This window comes from Lonchura striata, chromosome 7 (genome assembly GCF_050655825.1).
Source record: "Lonchura striata isolate lonStrDom1 chromosome 7, ASM5065582v1, whole genome shotgun sequence".
Taxonomy (NCBI): domain Eukaryota; kingdom Metazoa; phylum Chordata; class Aves; order Passeriformes; family Estrildidae; genus Lonchura; species Lonchura striata.
The window spans coordinates 34,707,507-34,728,575 of record NC_140709.1 but is presented as its reverse complement, the minus strand read 5'-3'; the positions used below and the strand labels follow the sequence as shown (position 1 = coordinate 34,728,575).

Here is a 21,069-nt window from a genome sequence, read left to right as displayed (position 1 = left end):
GTCAGTGAGGACTCCAAGATCTGAAGCTGTGGCTGCCACGATTTCAGCGTTGGGGTTTGGGTTATTTCCCTACATGTAAGCTCACCTAGTGAGGCTCAGCTGCCTCCTCCTTGCTTGCTCTCTTGACTTTTTGACTTTCTGCTGGTGTTCTTCACCGTTGCTGCAGCATTTGAGTTTCCCCCATTTAGTTTCACCTGCAGGCTCTGAGATTTCACTCTTTCTCCTTCTCCAGGCCTGTGAGGAAGGTACTGAATGAAATCTTCAAGAATATATACCCCTGGGGCACCCTGGTGCTGGCTTTTCTTGGTTCTCAACCCTTTTGCTTCCTAACCAGCTTTTAGTCCATAAAAGATACTTTTCTTCAGGCCCATGACAGCTTAGTTTCTTTAATAATCTTTTGCATGGGCTTTGTCAAAGGCTTTTTGAAAATCCAATTATTTTGAAAATCCCTTTTATTCACACACCAGTTGACTACCTTGCATGACTCCAGGTTATCAAGGCAGGATTTCTCTTTGTAGAAGACATGCTGGTTCTTTTTCAATGAGGTCTTTCTTATCCCTATGACCAGGGAGTTTTTTCTTCATAAGAAACTCTACAACTTGAGCGGGGCTGGCAATGGGACTTGGTGATCTCCAGCTCCCAGGACTTGGCCCATTTTACTGCAAAGGTGCTCCTGGTCCTTCTGGGGGTGGTGGCAGTGACCTAGCTGCTGTGAGGGGCAGTGAGATGGCTCTCTCACTGGGAAGCTGCCTCGGGGGTCTCCTCAGGAAATATTTTCAGCTGCAGATGCTGAGGGAGAGGTTTGAATCCTCTGGTGCTGCCAGACTGGCAGGTGATGTTTGTTTTGGGGTGGATTTCTGGGCAGCCCTGCAGGTGCTCACTGCTGCTTCAGCCACAACCACTAAAATGTCTGGACACAACCAGGACCCTCCACTACATTTGGGACCATTGATGGAGTTTTTTGGATCTCCTTCAGGTGTTTTCCATGTCCTTTCTCTTCTGTTTTTCCTGTGCAAGAGCTGCTCAGGGCAGTGGGACCTCAGAGGAAATGGTGGCCACTCTCCAGCTGGCTGCTCCCTTATCTCAGGGATGGGCTGCTCTGAAGGGATCTGGACAAAATGTCACCTTGGAGCGCCCTTCTCCTGAAGGGGAACATCAGTGCACCCACATGTTGCTGTCCCACAAAGGATCTGGCACTTTTGAGGCACTTCTGTCTTGAGAAGAACAGAGTGGCCATGGGTGGCCCTGGGCTGAGGCAGCTCTGAGGGGCTGGGTTTGCAACAGGCAGAGCTGGAGATCAACAAAACCACGTGTGTTTATCCACTGGGGAAAGAAACTTGTGAATCCATCCCTGAAGCCATACGTTCAATACATTGGAAAAAAAACTTAGAGATGTGGGAAGAAGAAACTTCCTGTGGCTCTGGGAAATTTGGGGTGCATGCAGAGCAGAAGGCACAGTGTCCATCAAACTTCATGGAGGCTCCAGTGATGCACCATCAGCTCTTTAGTGTGTGATGGCTGTCAGAAAAGAATTCAAATGTGTCAGGTCTCACATGTTAGCAGCTCAACAGATGCTACTGTAAACATGATGTCCCAACAAAACCATGTGATTAACGCTGCCTAACAGACTGGCACACAGAGAAATGCAAATTCAAAAAGCATTAAAATGGTGTTGTTATTGATGTACTCTGTTAATAGCAGCGGGTGGTGACTCCTGAGATTTCTGATGAGTTGTGCTCACGCACAGTTGGTACAAGAAGGTGCAGTGTGGGTAGATTTGCTGTGCTGCTCCCTTGTAGTCTTCTAAATATTTGGTAAGCAGAAGACGTATTTGTTTAGACCTTGGAGAGCAGGTTCCTGTTGTTCTGCTGCAGGCAGAGCATTTTGTTACCCTCCCATGAGTGATGGCTCATGGCATTGTGCTGGGCTGTGTGTGGTGTCCTTAATGCCACGCCTGTGGAATTTGTGGGCATGGTGGGAGAACCTGCCTGGGGTCATGCCTGTGCCCTGTGGCCTTTGTCTGAATGAGCAACTCTCCCTTTTCAATTTGGGAGCGTGGGGAGGGGAAAATCTTGATGATTAAAGATGCTGTGCTTTCCTTTTTGTCGGAATCTGTGGCATTGATGATTCCCAGATTGTAGAAAGTCTCTGTCTTTCTGCCCCGCTGCCAAAGCAGAAGCCATAATTGGTCTGTGCTGGTTTCCAGGTTGTTTATTCTGTTTATCTCTCACATGTTCTGCTGCCCTGCCCAGCTCTGTCCTGCAGGGCAGCGTGTGGGGCTCTGCCCTCAGTGGGATGTTACAAACATTAAATACCAGAAACTCCCTGGGCTGGATTTACAAGAACGTGCCAATATCTGTCACCTACGTTGGACAGTGTGTCCCCAGCCTGAACCAACAGAACAATGCCAACACCACAGTGAAACATGGAGGGCATGAAGAAGGAGAAAAAGGACAAGGTACACCCAATTTCCTCCATCTTGTCCCCTTTGGACCCCTAATCTAGAATCCTAAAATTTTACTTTTGCACCCATGCCACACTTAATTATTACTGATATCAAACACTCAGAGCTGGTAATTGATCCTGTAAGATTGCAAAGTCTTTTCCATGGGCAGAGATCACAGCCAGTGTCTCTGGGGGCTCTGTCCAGGGGGGTTCCTGACCCCTGCCAGGGTCCCAGGGCAGCCAGAGGGAAGTCTGGATTCCCACACCATTTGATTACTTCTTATCGATAACTGCTCATGATGCTGTGGCAATGTGTGTTCCCTGTGAAACATTCATGGCCACAGCTTCTCCTTACTGAGGCAGCCTTCTGATGCCTGCCAGGGGAGCCACGTACCAGCTGGCAGGCAGTGGAGCTGCAAGTCAGGATCAAGGTATTCCTGCAGATGCAGAGGATGGCTGGCCCTCTCGTGTTCTTGCATTTAATTCAGCACAACTTTAAAAAGCAGTATTGTGGATCCTTCCCAAGTCGGTCTGTGCATCAAAACCTTTTTTTGCTCCTTTAGTGAGTGTAGTTGAAGTGGTCCTTGTAAGGAGCCTGTCCAGTTTCAGGAGATGATGGAGGCTTTTGCACCGTGCTGGTCTCTGCTGCACGTGCCAGGCTGTGACTGTGCCATGCTCAGGACTGGGAGAAACTTTGCACTGATTTCAGCAGGGGCAGGATGTGCCTGATGTGTTCATACAAACTAGTGTGCTGTTCAAATGTGCCTTTTGGGTTGTGTGCATGTTCTTTGCCATTGCATATAGAGATATATAAATTAAATCAGCCATGTCAGCTTGTCAGGTGATGGTGCTGCGCTGTGACTGCTCAGGAGCTGAGTTGTTGCACTGACTTGTTATATAAGTGAATTTGCTACATGCACAGCTGTAATTGAGCTTATTGGACTAGATTTCATTGGGATAGCTTTCTTTTTTCCTTCCTTTCCTTGACTTCTTTCCAGAAAATCTGTAGTCATATGGTGAGATAAATGGGAATATTGACACTACGGAATACTTGTCTCAAGCTCTACCAGATCAAAGCTTTTAGGAGCCTCTTTCTTCCTTTTGAAACTGAGCCCGAAATTGATCTGCAAAGCTTGTTTCCTAAAATTGGAACAAAGATGGGTATCTTTATTCAAGCTGAAATTCTGATCCATAAAAATGTCCTTAATTTCAGATGGAATTTCATTGATTTTTGTATGGCAAAGTCCCAGTTGGTTCCCTAAGTTGACGGATGAAATGCAACTGAGGGAAAGTAGGCAAAACTCTAGGTTTTCAAGGACTAAGAAAATGTTTTCCCTTTTGCTGGTGCCTGTTTCCTTGTTCCCATGGTGATGGCTATTAGTGGATGGACCAGCTCTGAAGTTGTAGGACTAGTCAAGCTGTATGTTCTATGCTGCAAATTAAGAGTAATTTAGTAATACATTTTCAAAAGTATCTGCAATTTTTGGTGGCCAGCTGGAGCTACTAGAAGATTATTTTCTTTGCAGTGTCCTGAAAGGAAATTCCTTTAAAGCTTGTTATAAATCAGGTGTTCCAAACTTTCCTGCTTTAGATCTTGTAGAAGAGGTAAGCTTGCAAACAGAGATATTTGATGTCTTAAGTTTTGTTTTGATTTTTTTTAAAGTTCTCTTGCAAAAAGGCAGCTTTTGGGGGAAGTTAGTCAAAAGGAGGAATAATTTAGAGCAGATGTTTTGCACATCTATGGCTGTGTGTGCTGCTAGACAAAGTGGCTGTTTCAGAAAGGAAGCGTTTTATCAACAGATCTGCAATCTGTCAAACACAACTGACTGCTGGAGAGTCTGTCAGGAACAGCAATTTGACAACTGAGATGGACTTGCTGGATCTGTTGAAAGCAGCACCTGCTGTCAAAGGGGTAAGGAAATATTTGGGCATTGGTTAACATACAGAAATAGTGAATTTTTTCTTGGATCCTGGAGTACATATGCTCAAATTTAGAACAATCTTCATGTTCTGAAGTATCAGCATGCATCCCTCCTCCTCACATCTCCTGGCAGGTTGAAGAGCTGCATGTGGTGAATTAAGCACAGACTCTTTTTTGTTTGTTTGTTTCTAGAGGATCTGATATACAAGAATCCTGATTTCTTAATGAGCATTCATGGGGAAAAGGAACCTCATGGCTTTTTAGTTTCAGCCTGAAATTGGATAAAAATATTGACTTTCCTAATGTATGATTAATATTTTTTCTTAATGAAGAAAACAAGCAGTGAACTAAACATGGTAGGCCATAAGTGCAGCTGGCATTTCCAGTGCAGCAGGAGCAGGGGTGAGCTGGCCATGTAGGAAATGCTTTTTTGCAGAGTGGAAAGAAATCCTCCCTGCAGTGCTGGACCCAGGCAGGCACACACACATCCCCTGACACGCTGTGTGTGCTCTGGGCTGGCAGGAGGCAGGGCTCTGATGGATGGTTGCCTTGCTGGAGAAGTGGGTTGTGGATGCCCCTCACCCGTTTCATTATTTAATTACACAGCAATCTGAATGCTGGGCAGTAAAACTGCATTTTCACCCAGAGCTGATTTCCATTTAGTCTGTCATGTTAATAGTGAAATAAATTGCTCTAATTGCCTGCAAACTTCATCAAATTCATATTTCTTCCTTTTTTATTGAATATTTATTAAACTTCATGTCATGTCTTGCTTGGTTGGTAAAAGCGGTCCAGTCTGTGCATAACATTATGCTTTAAAATGCAGGGTGTCACATTTTCCCTCTTCCTCTTGAATTTTAATTCAGATTGTGAAGTTTTGCATTCATGTTGATATTAATCATGCAATTTGAAGAAAAAAGAGCCAGTGTGCAAAGCATCCTTGTCTCTACATCAGCTCTGATTCTGCTGAGCCTCTTATTTAAAGGAAGGAGCTCCACTGGGGCCAAACCTGAGGCTGGTGTGAGTTTTCCTGGCAGAGGAGTCTGCTCTTGGTGTGTATGGACTGGGAGAAGGAGGTTTTATCCAAAAATTCAGTCTACATTTTTGAAGTGCTCTTCCCCTTTGAGCTGTTCACATACTTTTCAACTGCAGACATGTGCACCAATGGTCGAGCAGTTTATGTGGGACAAAAAGAAACAACAACTGAATATTAGCATTAAGCTGTTAGTGTTTCCTATTCCAAATATCTCTTAGTTAGTCACTGACTCTTACTTACTCTTAGATAGTTTTGTCTGAGAATCTTTGTAGTTGGACTTTCTTTTCTTCCCATTTCTTGAAGGTAATTTCTGGACATCACATCCATGTAATAGAAGTAAAAAATGAAAGGCTCCAAAACCATGAGGTAAAGAAAAAAAAATGAAAGGACTAAACAGTATTTTCAGGGACTGATATTTATTTCACCATATCTCATTATTTTAGAGGGAATTGGATGGTTTTATTTATTTCTGGGCAATTGATTTGCATATTGTTTGTATCTGTGAGACTGACTTGTAAACCTCCAGGTAGTACCATACTTAAATACATAATGCTAAGCAACATGCACAAACCTTCCAAAGCCTGAGGAATTCAGATGAGATCAGGTATTTAGGGGCAGTTTTAGGTACTTTAATTGCCTGAGGAGGAAGGTAAATCACCTCAGCTCTGGTGAGTGTGGTGGAGAAACCTTGCAGTGGTTAAGAATCCTTCAGCTGCTCTGTAAAGTACCATTGGCTTTTAGCTCCTCTGGAGATTTTCTGTTTGGGTAAAGGGCCTCTGAAATTTGAGGTTGAGAACACTTCTCTGTCTCTTAGATCTTGGTCAGTGAGTGCTCACCAGCTCCTCTTGATCACCACCAGCAATGCTCTGGTGCTGCCCAGTGTTGGGCAGGTGGTGGCCATGCAGGGACATCTTCTTTCTCCTGCTTGCTTTTGTAGAAGATCTTGGAAACAATTGTAAGAGCAGTTGCATTTTTATTCTTTAGTTAAATGGTTGTGTTCAAATGCATACTTATATGGCTATATTTTGCCTCCCTTGTCAGCTCTGTCGGTTCCAAAACTCACAGGAGGTAACATTCAGCCTGTTCAGACTCCAAGGAAGGTGGTTTCATGCCAAGTGATCTTTTTTCCAAGTGCTTGTAGGTTCAAATTCCTGCATGGTCTCTTCCTTTTTCCTGCTCTTCCTTTTATCCATTGAAAACATTTCCCTTAAAAATTGTGATTAACTACCTTTTTCTTTGGTTTTTCTATTTTTTAGTTCTTTTTATTTCCTCCCCTTCCCAAGCTTTTAACCACACCAACTGGTATTATTTATAGCTATAATTAAAATACGGTACATGTACAAAATGCTGAATTGGGACTAAATCTGCATTTAAAAATATAGAGAATATAAGGAAGTATAGAAATATTGTATTATAGAAAATATTAAAAAATTAACAAGGCTATTGAAGAACCCAAGTGGCAAATGCACTGAAGTGGGTTTATCTCTATGTCAAATGCTTCTGTCAGAAGAACCCCAGTGGAATTGTATATAATGCCTTCATGCACCATTCATAGTCAGTGCTGGTGTTACAATGATACAGACTTGCTGAAGGAGTCTTAGGCCTCTTTAATTAAAAGAAAAAAAGAAAGAAAAATAGTTAAAAGTATGATTTGTATTCCAACTAAAGAAATGAACGGGTAAGTACTTATCAACAGGCACAGCTTTTGTGTTTATTCATCCGAGGACTAGAAGCACATATTTTAGCATCTGAATGATTATAAATATGTTTACTAGCTATCAAAATCAGAGCTGTTTAATTTGAGAATACCAATTCATATTCAGATGCATTTTGCTTTTCACTACTAGTATTAGATATCCTGTTCAGCATTCATAGTTCTGGCATTCATCACTTTTGGCTCACAAGATATTGAGCTGTAACTGAGGATGGGTGTCACAGTGGCTAAGGGACATGGTGTGTGTTTTGATTACTCCTACGTCAATGTGTCTTGTCAGAAGGACTGAATGGAGACATTAGGAATACATGCAGTATTACCCACTGCTTCAGGAAAGCAGCACTTTTTAATTTTTCTTGTTTCTAGTGGCGTACTTGTCCAAGGAAAAAATGAAGTACATAGTCAGTAAATAAGCCTGATGCAATTAAAAATGATTTGTGCCTGCCTTGAAATAGCCATCTCCAAAACACACCTTTTGTAGCTGGAACAAAGCTGTTGATCATCATGATCTAGCAACTACCAGGGCACACTTGTGTGATGCTGCATTTGATTCCTGTGCTGTCTCTTCCAAATAACAAAATGTTCATCTGCTGCATATCCCCAGTTTTGCTCCTTTTTAAAGTGCCTTTTCAATATGTCTTTCCCAAAAGTTCATCCAGATGGGACCTTGCATCAACAAAAAAATAAAAAGGGAAAAGGAAAGAGCACGTCATCAAGGGAGTCAGCCCAATGCTTCCATGTTCTGGATGGAGTCCTGACAGGCTTTGAGAGCAGCCTCTGATGCTGTAACCACTCCATTGAAAACAGTAGGAAGGAAACCCCTTCCTCATTTAGCATGGGTGGGTTTTGCTGTAAGACCTGTTAACAAGCTGCACTATCATTTTCAAAAGTTAGAGGCAAAACAATTATAAAAGGTCTTTTTGGGGTATAACTCCAACTTTCCTTCCTGTCTCTGTCCTAGCTGATCTCTCCTTTCTCCCTAACCCCTGTGACAGATATTGTAGTGGGTGTGATAATGGACACAGGGATGTAATAATAATAATAATGTTTAGCAGCTCACTTTCTCTAAAGCCCTTGGCTTGCCTCACAAACCAGAGCACAAATTGTACTCAGATGGTTGCACAGTGATTTGTGAACATCACTTCTCATTTCAGCAGCTCTGTCCTAGCCTCTGAGCCTGAGGGTCTTGGCAGTTCCTGTCACTCTGGTGCTGACTTTTCTAGGTCTTGGGCCTGCTGAAGTTGTAAAAATTCATGCCAGTGTTTTTGAAGTCTACCATGGGCTGCCCTTTTGGAATTGAAGGACAGCTGGAAAACAAACTGTCCCAGAGATATCATTGGACTCCAAAGAGTCACTCAAAATGCTTTGCTGGCAACTGTGAAGACCTGCTGATGTTTCATAGATGTCCTTGATGACTCACAATAATAAATATGAGCTAAATATAGGGGGTTTTATCAGGCTCTTCTACCTGTTTGGAAGTTTTTATTTTTTCTCTCCAGTTCTTTCCATGGGAGCATTCTGCTACTGAGTGGTGTGTTCATTGTTCTCTGCATGCTTACTCTGGTAGTGCCCTGCTTGCTAAGTATGGCAAAGTCTTTCTGTGCCACAGACAGTCCTTTGCTGTTCTTCCATTCCTTTCCTGGTAGTCCTTTCCAATTATTTGAGCTTTTGTTTTCTTGATGACTGATTTTTCTCTTGAAATCTTCTCCTTTAGTCAGCAGAAGTGGGCAGGGTTCTCCTCCATACATTAGACATAAAGCTGGGTCTCACTCAAACCCCTAAAGCAGGGCTTCAGATGAAATTCAAGTTTTCCTCATGTTGATGTTCTGTCTAGAATTGCCTGTCATGTTTCCAAGCTCCTTCTGGTTTCTTGCAGGTCTGGGAGATTACTCAAGGGATGCCTGTTCTCCTTCTGTACATCCACTCACAGGATAGGAAACAAAATAATGGGACTGTTTTCCTGTTGTGTAGTGAAAAGTCTGTAGCTCTATAATTTTTCTTCCTGGTAAGTTTGTTCTTACCTAGGTTGTGCATTAATCATTTTGTTTTCCAGTGTATAATGTCTTTCCTCAGGAGATTTCTCCCTTCTCCCCCATCCCTGCCTTGCATACACTCTGGTTTTGTGTGATGCCAGCAGTGGCTGAAGGCAAATACTATTCATTTGAAATCTGAGCATGCTGTGCAAAGGCTGAGGGGGGTTCCAATATGTTTGTTTTTGAAAAAAACATAGAGCTGTCTTGGGAAGTGGTGCCATGCTCTTGCGTTGCAGACTCCTCAGGGTTCACATTTTCAAGTGCCCTGTGGTTAAGAGATGGTTCTTAGGGGTGAGTGTCCAAAAGCACTTGACATCCCACAGCTCCTGTTGGCAACACTGTGGTCATGGAGGGTGACCCTTGCTGTGCTGGCAGGAGGATCACCAGGGCTTTCTCTTGCTGCCTTGGGTGTGGGGTATGTTAACCTCCTGCTGCAACATCTGTCTGGTGACATTTTGAGGAGATGGCTGATTTGATGCAAAACTCCACATGGGATAATCCATTTAAATTACCATAACTGCAGCAATGGTCTAAGTCCACTGAGTCAAAGCAAATTGTTTGTCCATTATAATTCCCACTAATTGCTATAATTTTGATACAGCAAGAAGTACATAAATTGAATAATTTTTGAAGAACCCTTGAGGTGAGCGAAGAGCTTACTGGGGGAGGGGAAGCCTTATCTTAGTAACGGATTTAATTCATAAGAATGATCGTTTTGCCAACAAAGCTTTCAGTATGCTTTGCAAGTTCCATCTGTCCTTTTAAAATCATATTCAAACACTGTTGCAGTGGTGATTTCCCAGAAACAAATCTGTTTCCTACCAGTTAACAGGAAAATTGCCCATAATGTTGGGTTTTATCTTCCTCCTCAGGTAAACCTGGTAGTTGGACCTAGTTAGTGTGTGAATAGTCACAAATGCTGCAACACCCAAATGTGGAGGCATCTACAAAGTACGTGCTCTATTTGTTTTGTAGGCAGGGGATCCTCAGCGCTTTCTGAAGATTGATCCTTTTTCTCTGTGTGGGTTTAAGTAGCAGAAGTGGTTGCTACTATAGGAAAAAATCATTTTCTTTGATATTGCCACTTGAAAGGCAAGTTACAGTATTGAGCTTAGTTATTCCCCACTTTATTTACTCTTGTATTTTTTTTTTTGATAGAAAATATGGGAGGAAAAATAATTCAGCATTTGTAGAGAGACACTTGTGTTCTTCTGCCAGATCCAGAGGCGTGAAAGAAAGCATTATGCATAACAAGATATTCTCAGGAGATCTGTTTAGCAGAAGGGCACAGTGTTAGATGTAATTTGTTTACTGACAGAGTTTCCAACAATGGTGCAATGGACCAGGAAACATCACTAAAGTAATGAGTCCTTTCCTTTTTTAAAGTGATTATGTTTGAAGAGTGCAAATTAACCCGCTTTTTGAAGCTGCTGCTTAGGTGAAACGATTTGCTGATGAAAAGGCATCCCCCAACTGGCTCCAGCAGCTGATGTGGATAAAAGGTGCAGAGGCCATGCACACATAGGAGAAAAGCTGTTTTCTGTAAATCAAATGTCACTAGCAACCAGGTTGATCTAATCCAGGACCTACTGTAGTGAAATTGTGGGGCTGAGAACAAAGGTGTTATATCCTGTCAGCAAAGTTGGCCTGACTGAAGATGAGCATAACTCCTGGGGGAAGGTAAGGATTGCCCAAATACTGCCTGATCTCCTCACCCAGCACAAGTGTCTGTCAGCTAACCCAGCTCATTGGTGCCTGGGCTGGGTGTTCCTGCAGTCCACTCTTCATCCTGGGGGCTTGCAAGGGATGGGGCACAGATATTATTGGGGATGTGATCTGAGAATAACGCAGGGTCATTATTGCTGTGTCTCAAACAGAGCACAAGTGTCTCTCTACAAATGCTGAATGCTTTCCTCCCATATTTTCTATCCCAAAAAAGAGTAAACAAAGCGGGGAATAACAATGACCCAGCTCACGTGGCTGGCAATGATCAGCCACAATCTGAGCTCTCCAGAGGAATCGCTCAGGACTCTGCAGAGCATGTGAAAATAAGTGAATGTTTCCTATGTTGTAGGCAGATGCTGTTGGTTATTCATGCCTGACAAAAGCAGAGGTGCACATTTACAGCACTTCCAGCCACCTGTGATTGTGAACTGTCCGTAGTGGCCTCTTTCCTTTCACGTCGTGTGCTTTTTGTTTGTAGCTCATGCAAGAACCACGTGCTCATCTGAAAACGAATGCACAAGCAGTATTTGGCAGTCCAGTGCAAAAAGTCATATGGGAGATTTCCATATGCCCTGCTGAGAATTAGGCTCAAGTAGCAGTGGGAACGCAGTGCCCAGCTGCCATTTGTCTCTGCTTTTAAAAGAAGTTTTTCCATAGAAACAGTGCTTTTATAGTAGATAAATCTAACATTGTTTTTAATTTGGTCGAGTGAAGGTATTTCTGGAGGAGGAATCCGGTTTGTCCTCTTAATAAATCATTACAAAATGATCTGGGCATATAGTTTTGATTTCCTTAAGTACTGGAGTTGGGCTTGAATGACTGAAACAAGCATACAGTGTTATCTGATGCACTTGAGACTCCTGACAGATAAATAATTCAGCCCTTCAACACTATGTTTTGTTAGAAATTAATGTGCCTACTGGGGATAAAGCAAATAGGTGCCATTCATAGTAATGCACACACCTCCCTGGGGTTATTGACTATTCTCAAGTGAGATCTGCTCACTTGAAATGATCACCTTTTTCAGAAAAACACATTTACTTTAATGGCTTTCAGTATCTCTAGCTTAGCTGTTTTGGTGACTGTTTCCATTTCAATGATTAATGCTGTTAATAACTATAATCAGAATTCTTTTTAATGCCATCCTCTGGTAAAATTAGTAATGCTGGAATTTCTATTTTCCATGGTTAAATGTATTTTCTGTAGAAAAATTACATGTATATCTATTTCTTTCTGAAGTAGAGCAAAGCTACCCAGGATTAATACTTGCCACAGCTTCTGCTAGAGTGTTAGAAAAGCCAAATATGAATGTGTCCCTTTTTCCTTCTCTTAGCTAAGTTGCACATGAAAAAACAGAAAGTAGATGTCAAATTCATGTTATGGAACCTTTAAAAATTGTTCTGCTTCAGGCTAAACCCAGTTTTATCCACCTCCTGGCACACTGAAGATGATGATGACCTCTCAGCAGCCTCTGAAGTATTCCATGATGTTTAATTCTCAATTAAAGACTTGGTGTTTGCCAGCAGATGATGTTCTCACGTATTTCCCTGCGTTTTGGCCTAGGTAGGGAATGCCAGGCAACATTGTGATGTTCTGCTCTGGAGTGATTTTTGGCAGTAGGTGTTGCAAGGCCATATGGATTTTACCTTTTCTAAACTCATCCTTCATCCCATTCCTCCAGTTTCATTTTTGCAGTTGTATTATTAGCTGGCAAAGAACTAGGGATTAGGTCTGTGAGAAAAACAGGAAGCTGTCAGAACAAGCACAGGAAGACAGAAAGATGGATTGAAAGTGCCTGTTCAGTGGTTCACTGCCCAGTCCAACACAAATAACACAAATTGTGGTTCTGATGCAAATAGCTCAAGCACAGGTGTAAAGAAAAAAATTAAAGAAAAAATAGCATGACTTTTCCACCACTAGTTAATAGATTTTGTGGCACTCATGTCTCTGACTTTCCCTTGGTCTTACTTTTTGGTAAGAAAACCATCTCAAGAATTGTTTTCTGAATTTCCTACTCCTTACTCTCAAGTCTGTGACTGAGAATTTCAGGGTTGGTTTGTTTGGTTTGTTTTCATTTAATATTTTTTTTTTTCTTTTGTGGCCCTATAATTTAGAAATACTTTATAAAAATCCTTAGGAATGGTTAACTCAATGAAAGTAACTTATTTTGCAGAAGAGAGTTTCACACAGGCTACAGAGCACTGTTTTGGTCACAGATAGAGTCGAGGACAACAGTGAATTAAGAATGCAATGGGTACCTGGAAAATGACCCTTGCTTCTTTTCCTAGTGGTGATGATGGTTTTGAAAAGCACCAGTTAAGTGCAATAATGATTTTTGTGTTTGTATTTTTCTTGCAATACAAGTACTGGAAAATGTTCAGAGATGTTGGTGCCATAATCTGTCTTCATTCAGACTTGTGAATTTAATAAGCAGGTGAATTCAGAAGCAGCTGAGCTGGAAAGAGGCTTTGAAGGAATCTTCCTCTTGTCTTTTTCTTTCTCACCAAAATGACAAAAGGTGCATTTATGGACCAATTTGAGATCTCATTGTGAAAATTGTCTCTCCAGAGTTCTTTCCCCAGCTCCACCTTCTTGCCCCATGGAAGCCCAACTCCCTGCAGGAGTTGGAATGTCCTTATGCAGATGATGCAGAAGATGGTTCAAGTTCAAAATGTGAGGGTTTTTTCCTTCTCCTTGGGCAACAGAGACTGCCTGATCTGTGGTGATTTGGTTCCCAGAAAAGATGTGATCAGAATCAGGAGGTGTTCATTGTAACTGAAAGTTTTCTTTTAATTTATTTTTTTTAACACTAGCATATTGTGTTTATTTTGATGTAAGTTAAATGGCTTCTCTGTAGAGATATCAAAACTTCTTCCAGTTACTGATGTTACTTCCCTTTAGCAGTAACTCATGGCAAAGCACCATAAAAGTGGTTTCTTGTAATAATCTGTAGCAGAGTTGTTTGGTTTCCATGGATCTAAGGAAGATGCCTGTGTTTGTTTGATCACTTCTCACTGCTGTATGCAGAAAGACAAGGACTAGGGAGCCAGTTACACAAGACACATCAAACTATTTCTTGCTGTTAAAAGACACTTAAGTAGCACAACAAACTTACTTTTGAACTCCTTTGTGTTGTTCTCTGATTTAAAAGGGGAAAGAGATTACACTGTGCTATCAGCAAATCAAACCAAAAATAAAGAAAAATAGACAGATTGGGTAACCGTGAGATATTCATACTTTCAATTTAAGAGTCATGGCTTTGGCCTACATTTTGTGGTACTGTTAATTTCAAGGAGAATGCCATAAAATGTAGCACATTCTCAATTTAAATTGAGATTGTTTGATTATCTATCTCAAGTACCATGCATGGCACGTAGCAATGTCTTGTTCCTTTATCCCACTCAGTAGCTGTTTATTAGGAGACTCTTCTAGAAATTGATTTCAGTGTTCAGTGTCTTCCCTTCTTTTTTGTTTGTGTTAGCACTCCAGGTGATTCCACGGGTGCAGGGTTTGTCTGCTCTGCAAGATCTGTGCATCGTATTACAGATACCACATTTCTGTGCTAGGGACTGGGTGGAAGGTGGTGATCACACACTTTCACATGGCCTTGTGAAAGGTATGTGCAAACCCACATCTGCCTCCAGAGGCTGGGATTTGTTGGGAGCTTCTGTGAAGGGAGAGGTGTTTGTGCATCTGCTCCAGCTGTGCCTGGCCTGCAGGCAGAGGCTGGGCTGCTGTCTAATGATGCTTTCAGCAGCTGGTGGTGATGCTCGACCTGCTGTCCCTGAGCTGCTGCACAGGGCTGTCTGACCTGTGTGATGGCCTGCACGGACTAAGCACTGCTGGAAGAACGTGATGGAGCCCGTGAGCTCTGGTACCTGAGTCTTGAGGCTGTCTGGGAGCTCACTGCCCACTGTTCCACCAAAATACCAGTTGTGAGAAGGCAGGATGTGAGTCTTTGGCTCTAAACTAGAGAGATGCAAAATGCTCAACCCAGTCTCTCAGAAGTATGACAAATACCGTAATGAAATCTGTTATAATTTGTTTTGCCATGAGTGCTTCTTTTTTCCCTTGTCCCAGGTAGTTAAGCGCAATACCAACTGGAACTGCTGAATGTATGTCAGTAAACTGTGGAACTGTTCACTTGTGAAGTTGTTCAGGCTGTTTTGGGGTTCTGTGTTTGTAGCTAATGACCTCTGTAGTGGTCATACTACCAAATGTCACACTCAAAAGGCTGGAAGTCAAAGAAGCATCCGGGCCACTCGATATATCAGTGTTTAATTGACAACGTGCAAGACCTGCTTTTGATTTACAGCCTGATAAAGGGACACACTTTTTATGTTCTGCCAACACAATTGGCAGAATATTTTAGGCACAGATGGCACATTAGCCTTGGACAGCTGGTTCCCTCTCTGCTGTCACATCCAAGGACCATCTAACTAATACTGTCACACATGACCCAGTTCACTGGGTAACCGAGAGGGGTTCTCACGCGTGGCTTCGTGTCAGCCTGAAGGCACATGAAAATCAATCTGCTAAAAGACTGCCTCGAAGAGGTTTCCAAGACTTAGCACCCCACCATGCCCTTCTGGCTGTTCACTTGCTGACCTCTCTCTTTCAGCTGCGTGAGCGTAACCAAGGAGTTGGTTTCTGGTGGTGGAGTGTGCACATGTGCAGCCTGCAGAGTGTGGTTCTCTCCTTGCAGTGCCCTCTACTCTGCATCTGCACAAACGTGGAGTTGAAAACACAGAAAGGCAGGAGGTAAAACACACATATGTAGCATGAATATCATTAAAGTGAGGCAAGAAGGGATCACTGGAAGGTGGCTATTTTGAAAGGTGTATCTTTAATACTTAGTAAAATGAAAAACATAATACATGGTAGAGAGACAGTATATAGTGACAGTATAAATTATGTGTAGATGATAGTGAGGATAAAAAGAACAGAGGATGAAGTAAAACTTCAAATGCTTTTGGAAAGAAAAAAATCCAAGCCCATTTTTTTTTCTAGAACACAGGCAGGAAAGGTCTGAGGTGGAAAGCTGAAAGCTATGTTTGTTGACAGACGAGACACATTTCTGAGATCAGAAACTTTGTATTTCAAGGTATGGTCCCAATAAAAATAAAACAGTTTTTCCATAATTTCTTGTTGAAATCCTATCAGAGCTTCACTGACTTTGCTGCAAACTGCTGTGCAGAAAGCCTTTAAAATGTGTTTTGGTTTACAGCATCAAATACAGAGTCCAAGAAGAGGTGATGGGATTAGTCTCAGCTTGTATTGATGCCAAGGTATTAGGCCAGAAACATTGGAGTTTTGTGTTTGTGTTTAAAGATACAGTTTTAATCAGGTAGAAGACAATTTGTCACAGGAACAGTCTTGGATTGTGGAGAGATAAACAACCAGGAGCTAGGATGGGAGGAAAGATCACCCTGCCAGGGGAGCACTCTGAAGTATCCACTTGCATTATCCCTGATCTCTTCTGTCAGCAAATTTTCACTGTCTGTGCCTGGAGAGCAGCTTGGTTTGTCTTGGAGCAAGGAACATGTGGATGGATGTCTGTGTACAACATGATGCTCACAATATGCAGGAGATGACAAAGATCCCAGTCATCCCAGATGTCTTGATCCCAGTCACATCTTGCAGAATTTCAGCTAACTGGGGCCCCAAATTGTCTAGGTGTGATTTATAGAAATTTTGTGCTGTTTTAGGGGTTAATGATAATAAAACATAGACTGAAGAACCATTCAAGTTCAGTTACTTTTCAAATTAGAACTAAGGTAAAGGCTTGGCTTTAGATTTTTCTTACAATGTTATCTGCTGTTTTCATTAGGGTTTGCCCCCAAAGGTGAGAATTTCATTGGGTTTAGTGGAGAAAACTGCCTAAACATATAATGAAGCTCTTCATTTAACATTAATGGAAGCAGACAGCAGTAGTTGAGCTCTGGTTTAAACAAAATCAGTATTAAAGTTCCTACCTCCAGGAGGAAAATCAACTCAAGACATCTCTCTGAGCTGTATATGAAATGCCATAGAAGTTGCAGACTTTCATTTTCATGGAATCTGGAATATTTCAGCATAGAATGTGTAGCTCTGGATGCGAGACCACAGTGTCAAATTTCATTTGCACTGAAGTCACTTGCAGGTGACATGTAAAAGTGGCTTTTAAATTTGCTTTCAGAGGCACTGGACTAGATTTGTAAGATTTCAAGTGTAGACTGTGTTGTGTGTATTTCTTGACTGACCATCTGTCTCTGAAGAATAGCATTTTTGAAGGCTGTGTCAGAGCCAGGTAACCTTTGAAAGGCTTTGTGCTGTAGTAACACACTGAAGTACATCACACTGATTTAGCCTCCCAAGGGATTTGGTGATCTATAATTAACAAATTAGTGCCAGTCACCAGCCTGTTTGGACATTAAGGATCGATTAGCATTGGGACTGACACTGATGTGCTCCAGAGTCCTGGTATTTCATTTAGCAGATGAAGACCTTTGTGCAGCAGAGGATGACAATCTGCTGTGGTCTCAGCATAGCGAGGAGAGTTGTTTAACCCCAGGTAGGAATTAAGAAGTAATTGGTTGTTCCCAAGCTGAGCAGGTGACTGTGGGGGCTGGAAGAGCCAGCTTTAGGGGGTGGCATGTGTTTGAGTCACCTGGGAATCCTGCAAGTGAATGACCTTCCCTCCCATTTCTTCTTTCCTTTTCACTTCTGCCTGTTGCCCTCAGTGGGGAAGTGCTGACCAGCTAGATCCATCGAATATGAGCTGTAACTTCAGGTCAGGCCATTATCTAAAATTAGAGGTTATGGTGGGGCAAAGAAATTTGCACTATGCGACAGAAAGACAGGTTTGTACCATACACCTGGAGGTGTTATTCTGCCTTTAGTCTTCTTGACTTCAAAATTAGGCTATGGGCAAAATAAGTGTGGACATGGGTGAAGAAGCATCTATTTGAGCTTGTTTGATTATTTATAATGTTGAAATCAAAAATTTTAGCCACGCTGAAACTATATATTCTATTTGGTGTAATTACAGATAGTACTTCTGATTACATACAAGCCATGGGCAAAATTATTAGCAAATGGGTACACTTCTTTGTGCTTACTGGCATGCTAGTAATTGTTTTAGTAATTGTTTTATCCTTTCAGATCATCTGTGTAATGAGAGATTGTGAAAGCCCTCGTCCTAAGCTTTTATTCCAGTAGAGGAGCTGTGCTTGATAAGGCATTATGGTTGATAAGAACCATGCAACTAAATGAGTACATGACAGTACCAAGTGGACAAGTGGATGAGTAATGGAATATCCATTCAGTGACTAAGGAAAAGCTTACTTCATTTTGAAGAGCAGGCTCTTTTCTGGTGCTTTGAATTTCCCCGTGCCTGTTCCTTATCTGTGCGAGCATTTTTATCTCTTGCTGCTGCTGAGTTTTGACTTGGAGCTTTTGCTGTGGTGTGAGAAGAGTGCCAACTGATGGAACCAGCTCTCCCAGACTGCTCTGGCAGGAGCAGTGTTGCTGTCTGGGCTTTGCACTTGTTGGGCAAGATTCCTCCATAAATGTGAGGCTCCAGGTTGCTGTCAGTGACCTGCACCAAGCATCCCTATGATTCTGGAAGGAGCCCTGGCTCACTTCGTGCTGGGTTAGACTGGCAGGGAGCACTGAGAGGCAGCTGCAGGTTGTGCAGGTGGTGGCCTCTGACAGTTTCAAAATATTGCTGCTGTTCCAGCCTGTAAAAGGGGAAATGGGAGTGACCAGGTTGGGTTTGGCACTTTTGGAATGCCCTGGGCTGCCCCGTGTGAGCTGGGAAGATTTCCTGGGGAAAAACTCAGTCAAGAGTTGACTCCATCTGAGCTGTTAAGGTTTTTGGCAAAAGAAAGATGGTATTTGGAGTGAAAGTTCACTCCAGGTGCAATTTCAAAACCTTTTTGATTACCTCCATGAGTTTCATGCAGACTTTTCTTTCCTCATGCTGTGGTAGCTAGCTTAGGAAGAAGAGGGATGTGTCAGAGTTTGTTTTGCTACAGTTGGACACTTTACCCAAGTATTGCTCTCAAACAAAAAAGTGAAGTGAAATCCAGTGTAGACATAGAACAACTCATAATGACAACTTTAAATCACTGCTCTAATTAGTTAGCACTTCCTGGGGACTCATTAGAATTATAAAAGCATTATTGTTGGTATGCAGTGGCTGGAACATGTCGAGTTTTGGGCAGTTCACCAATATTACCTTGAAGAAAAGAGTTTTGAAGCCTTTAAGAATTTTCTGTGGTTTGTGAGAAAGCCCAAATTGCAACGTCCTAGAAATCCTTTATGAATTAGGCTTTATGTTCACTCTTATAAATGAGGAGGGGTTTTGAGTTTATATGCCACAGTCTAATAGGTGTATAGTGACTGCTTAATGGGATTTACATTCGCTCAAACCAAATTAGGCTGGTAAAAGACAATGCAACACGCTGTAATGTAAATGGGACTGACGGCAGGATTAAATGTTTGTGGAAACACGGCAGCAGATCTATCAAGAGCTAATTAGACAGAGAGTTCAGAGACAGACTTGGGAGTAAACAGCACCAACAAAGAGAGAGGGAGAGCAAGAAAGAGAGAAAATGGGGTCTTTGTGCACCGATGAAAAGGAGTTATAAACAAGGTTATTTAAATTGGAAGGTCTGATGGAGCCTGTCCCGTGAGAAGGACTTGGTCTTATCTGAACCTGTTGATTAACACAAGTTGAATGGCAACTTTGATAAACCCTTTTATGTGCAAATAGTTCCTCTTTGTTGCACTTTGGTATTCATGGTATCTTCCTCTCCTACACTTTTTCCACAGGATAATGTTTCCATTTGAGCCTTTCTCTCAGGCACCAGTTTAAAAACAAGACTTTGGCCAAAATATTTCCAGCAGTGAGAGAGCAGCACCAGGGAAGAGCAGAGAATTTAGGTATGTCCTGTTCCCTGCAGGGGCATGTGCAGAGAGCCATCAGGTGAAAATGATGTGGTGGAATAAGGGCAGACTGGATGAAGTTGGCATGTAGAGGATGCTGCTTGCCTGCCATGCCATCAGCTGTGGTTTCCTTGCCATTATTGCACCATTTGGCACACCCACTGCCTTTTGCAGGCTCCTGTTGTCACATGAAGAAAGCAATATTTCTTTGAGTAGAACCCCGTGTATATTTACTTCACACACGTTCATCCATGAATTTAGCAGAAACAGGATTTGATCAATATAAATTTGTTGTAAGGAAACTTGTAGAATTGTTAATGCTGAAGTATTTAGATGGTTTTTGTTTAGTCTTCATAACTTCTTCAAACCTAGCTTAAGAAATTCTCTGGAATTAAGAAATTCAGAATAGGAAATAACATGGTAACTTTATGATTTAATATTTATCAAAGGCTTATTCAGGGCAGGCCATGGCATTTCCCTTATTACCATCTTTGGCAAGTCCCAGTTTGGGTTTGGTTGTTTTATTGTTTTTTTCTTTGAGCTGTAAATAGATGGGTCTTGCAGAATTTTGCTGGTGGGTGTTTCATGATGATATTTGTACTGGGAGGGGATCAGAAAAACCCTTGTGTTTTTGTTTTTTTTTTTTTTAATGGGAGAATTGTCCTTTCTATTTTAACAGCAGAGCTGTGATTATAAGCATGTGAGAGCTGGGATGAGAAGCTGTGCTGGTTTCTCTGACAGAAAGTGTCATTTTTTAGAGGAAACCATAAAGCCCTGCCAGGAGGGGTTGGTGAAGCAGGAGGAAGGCAGTGCCATGTTTAAGGGCCTTTCCCTGAAATTTGAGCTCAAATTTCTGTCTAAAACTAAACACACTGACTCTGAAAGCCAGATCAGATAGGAACACTCTGTGTGAAGTGTCTGACAACACAACTCTAGTTTCAACAGAAATACACCAAGTCTTGTCTTATTTGCTCAGAGATGCTGACTCTGCTGGGGACTATGATTTTATCTCTTGGGGAGTGTAATTTGATTAAAGACATCTGGGCTTGTGCCAGGAAGATGGAGCCTGTGCTGAGTCCTGGAGCTGTGGGATAGAGAAGGTGGCTCTTGCCATGCAGGCTTGGCTCAGGGTTACTCCAGCAAATCCTCCTGCATTCTCATTTTTGAAGTAATTTATGCTTTTGTTGGGATGCTGAAAATCCACCCTGCTTATAGTTTATTCCTTTCCCTGAAATAATATTCCTGCAAATATTAAAATAATCTG

The 21,069-nt window shown here is 42.0% G+C and overlaps 1 protein-coding gene across 9 annotated transcripts in view; it reads left to right on the top strand.

Moving 5' to 3' along the window:
* The window catches only part of ERBB4 (erb-b2 receptor tyrosine kinase 4), a 595,041-nt gene that overhangs the window by 116,105 nt on the left and 457,867 nt on the right, over window positions 1-21,069 (top strand). Inside the window, exon 1 of one of the 9 annotated variants that reach the window (XM_085584642.1) lies at window positions 2,420-19,802. The exons of the other annotated variants lie outside the window; for them this stretch is intronic. The gene's annotated coding sequence lies outside the window, so the exon portion shown is untranslated. Of the gene's footprint in view, window positions 1-2,419; window positions 19,803-21,069 lie in introns of those variants that run through there. 9 annotated transcript variants of the gene reach the window in all.